Source organism: Phaseolus vulgaris, chromosome 7, assembly GCF_000499845.2.
Source record: "Phaseolus vulgaris cultivar G19833 chromosome 7, P. vulgaris v2.0, whole genome shotgun sequence".
NCBI lineage: Eukaryota > Viridiplantae > Streptophyta > Magnoliopsida > Fabales > Fabaceae > Phaseolus > Phaseolus vulgaris.
This window is the reverse complement of record NC_023753.2, coordinates 28,158,854-28,163,346: the sequence shown is the minus strand read 5'-3', so window position 1 is coordinate 28,163,346 and position 4,493 is coordinate 28,158,854.

Genomic DNA, 4,493 nt, shown 5'->3' with positions numbered 1-4,493 from the left:
AGAATGTTTTATTTTATTTAATGAATGAACATGTTTAATATTATCACTTAACACATAAATAAAGATGTGAGGTGTCATTTGAGAGTTTTGTTATGCACATGTATCAGTAAGATACATATATGTTAAAAATTTATAAAGAATAATTTAAATATTATTATCCGCTCCCAATCACTTCTAATGCACGCTCTTACAATGGTAATCATCCATTGCATGATGTAATATCCACACTCGTAACCTCTCGATTTTCTATTACACTATAATTCAATAGAAATTAAAAGTTAATATTGATAAACAATGAAAAGAGGAAGACAAAACTTACAAACCTTTAGGTTCAACCATGCCAACTTTTGATAATTTGAATTGATTCAACCTTTGAGTATGTTATATTCACACCATGAACTGATTAATACAAAAAACCGCATTAGTAGATGTTTAAGTAACATACGTAGTTATGTTTATAGTGTAATTACACATCAATTATATTCTTTAGATGTGTGGATGACTTCTTGTACAGGGAACAAAATCACACAATAGTCTTATCAACCGTGGATAAGAAGTAACTATCAATGATCCATATATCATTCATGAAAAAGAGTTAGTAAATATTTAAAACATGAAATAGTAATAATTAACAACTTATAATTAAACTTACTCATTAATATAAAAGCAAAGATAAATTTGTTTTCCCTCTTTTTCCAGAGTGTCAGTGATGTATGACTGGGCTAGGTTTCAGATTTCTTTCCAATTGGATTAATATAATAGGGATCCAAGAATCCATAAACATCTTGATTCTCGTCATTAAATAAACTCCACACAAATACCTACAAGTTATTAGTTAAAGCATAATCAATAATAATTTAACATAAAGTAAATTGAATTATATTTATCCAGTTGCAAATTTTAACAAAAATGACATGTATATGTACAATGACATGTCAATGTCTCTTTCAATAAACGTATCATCCCACAAAATGTCCATATGATCTTGACCAATCTCTTTAGCAGCTACTGTTAACGAAGTTATAGGATCGTTAATGGGAACCTCATGCTTCTTTTTCGGACTTGGTTTCCGATGAGATTTATACAAAATAAAGAACATTTGTATTAAATTAGATGTAATATATAAATATAAATTAATATAATGAAATGAAATTATTATCGGAGGTTCTAGTATAATATTTCGAACGAGGTGTCTAGACTAGGCTATGAATGTCTGAAAAGCATCGGTCACAGTGGTTACCTTATCTGAAGGTAGTGGAACATGAACGTCAGCTACTCGTACTTTTCCACTGTTACCTTCATCACATTAGGAGAGAGAGAAATGTTATGTAAGGTGGTGACCTCTTGATAAACTTTTCCAATATCCACCACTTGAGGAAAGATATTGTCCTCTATTATTAACTCACATTGGCTTATCTGGCCAATGACATCCCCGCTGACGTTGTAGGAGTTGCACAAGTCCCATTTGTTTTCTAGGGAGGGGACTAACATGCGGCTCAATCGGCTCAACACAATGCTATTGCGATAGAAACTCTTGCCGCAACTCTAGCTGCACGCATTTAATCTCCTTTCTCATTTCCTCCATTAATTCTTGCGTATCTTACAAGTCAGTTCTGCTTTGGTCTCTGAGGTGGGGGAGGAGAATGAGTGTCGTGGTGCAGCTCTGAACTAATGTTTATTCCAACCCCTTTTCTAGTTGCACGTACATGACTAGGGTGCTCAGGTCATCCAATTGCTTCAACCAGGATATTTTGACAACTTTGAGGTACAAAATTACCTTGGGAGCTTTGCTCAACCAAGGAATCCTGCAAAAGACCAAAATCATATAAGTTTTTAATATAATTAATGCTTTAAAATAAATGCAAAAGGGGATAAAAATAACTTATAATATTTTCTGAGACTATTCGTGATTGCTCATAACTACATGCACCCAACTTTTTAATTTGAACCATCTTCCATTTTTTGTGGCGGGAAGGTGGTGATGGAGGTTTACTGACCCTTGTATTAATCTCAGACGCAGTCCCCTGTCTGGATTGCTCCTTTTCCATTATCAATTATTGCTCAAGCTTTCGATACCTCGAATTAGACATTAGGTGCGGGGTGACATTCTTTAATCATATGTCTTGAGCTTTCTTGTGACGATCATGTTATAAATGAAATAAGCAAAGCGAATCAAATAATATTAAGTAATTAATGTTATGATCCATAAATAAAATAGTTAAGTAATTTCACATACCAACTACGCTCCAGATTCACGGCTTTGAACAAAAAGACATCATGTCTCCTCATCAATATGGTTGTACTTTAAACAAGGATTTTGGCCTTTATAACAGCCAAAAACATAATTCGTCGTTAGCTTTGACTTAAACTGAAGGAATTTAATGTCGATATTAGATATAATTTTTTATCTCAGCGGTTCCACATTAGGGATCTTAAAATGTGTCTGCAAAATAATATCATGAAATTAAAATTGATCAAAATTAATATTAAAAATCAATATATGATAACGATAATATTAATGGAAAGCTTACCAGAACATCCTCCCAAAACATGTTCCGGTCGACCTCAGACACATCATCCCATGAGTTATTCAATATGGAGGGTCTCTCACGAACAACAACTCCAAGATAGTTGTTGAAAGTCTCAGCATTAGGACCAGAAGCCACTATAGTGTTGACGTCAATGTTGAAAGGTGTCTTCTCAGCACTAGCACGTCTCAATGAGAGACGCCTCAGTCTATTAGGTCCTTTGTTGGATCGTCCAGAATGGGGGATAGAAGCAATCAGAGTCTAATCATCAGCCATATCTCTGTTAAAACATTAGTTAAATTGCATCGAAAGAAAATCATATAAAACAAATACATATTATTCTAAATTCATGTTATTAAAAATATTTCTAAATTTGTTACCATAGTGGGTTGAATGTTCATATGTAAATTTCTTCACTGTGGTCTTTACGGGTTGCATGTACATCATCATCTTTAGTCATTATCATTGGTGTGAATGAACGGGGTCACCATTTTCAATATCATCAATAGTCTCCCCTTGTTTTTTTCATGTAAAACGACATACCAATTTTCTGACGTAGGATCTTTGACGTAGAAAATCTGATATGCTTGTTGAATCATTATAAATGGCTCATCTCGATAACCTATCTTTCGAAAGTCCACTAATGTGATTCCTGATTCATCGATTTTAACCACACTCTTATGGTCAACTCATTTACACTTGAGAACTGGAACAGAAAACTTAGTATAGTCGACCTCCCATATCTCTTCTATAATACCATAGCATGACATTGATCCAACTATAGGATTTGTATCTTTTGAAGTGCAAATTTGCAATGACTTAACTTCAAGAGTAACACCACATTTTGAATTGTATTCTTTTAATCCATAAACTTCGTGTAAAATATACAATTTTTCACTTCGTAACCTGTACAGAAAATGATATCAAACTTCAATCCAACAGGCAACCAGGTCAAGGTCTTTGACGTCATTGAATCCTTTAAGACCTCGTCTTTAAACCAAGGCATAAAAGTTCTATTATGTTCCAGCAAGACCCATTTCTCTGGTTGTCTTGGGTTATTTGCCTTCACAATGGCTTTATGAGCATCTATGTAAGGTATAATCTCATATATGTTATTCAATATATACAATTACCGAGGGTCGAACACCCCCAGACTCAATACCAAAACGATAATTCTATTCTAACCTAACAACTAACATAATATAAATTAATAATAAATACAAATTATAATAAATACTAAATATACAAATTAAAAATCATTGAATTCATTATAAATACTAAGTAATATAAATCTATTTAAAATCTAATTAATAATTCTATTCTAACCTAACAACTAACATAATATAAATATAAATTAAAAATAAAATAATTATAATAAATACAAAATATACAAATTAATAATACTAAAAAAATATTTTTAAAAAAAATGAAAACACCACCAAAACTTGTGTGTGAAGGAAGAACGGTGGTGAAGGGCAGCGACAGAAAAGGGCAGGGGCGACAAACAAAAACAGTGGTGGACCAATGAAAACAACGGTGGAACAAACTTGGACCTAATTATGTCAAAATACCATCTTGCCCAAAAGATTGTATGCTATATTGGGGTGAAGACAATGAAGGCTTAGAAGAATGTAAACAATGCAAAAATCTTGCGTTACTTTCCATTAAAACCGCATTTGGAAAGATTGTTTATGAGTTCTAAGATGATTGAGTCTATGACATGGCATGCATCAAAGGATAATCAAGATGGGTTGACGAGGCATCCTAAAGATTCTGAGGCTTGGAAATCATTTGATTTATTGCATCCAAAATTTGCAAATGATCCCTGAAATGTACTATTAGGCTTAGTTGTTGATGACTTCAATCCTTATGGAAACATGAGTACAAAACATAGTATACGACCAGTGATTCTCATCCCATACAATCGCCCCCCTTGGCAGTGTATGAAGCAAACATCTTTTATCC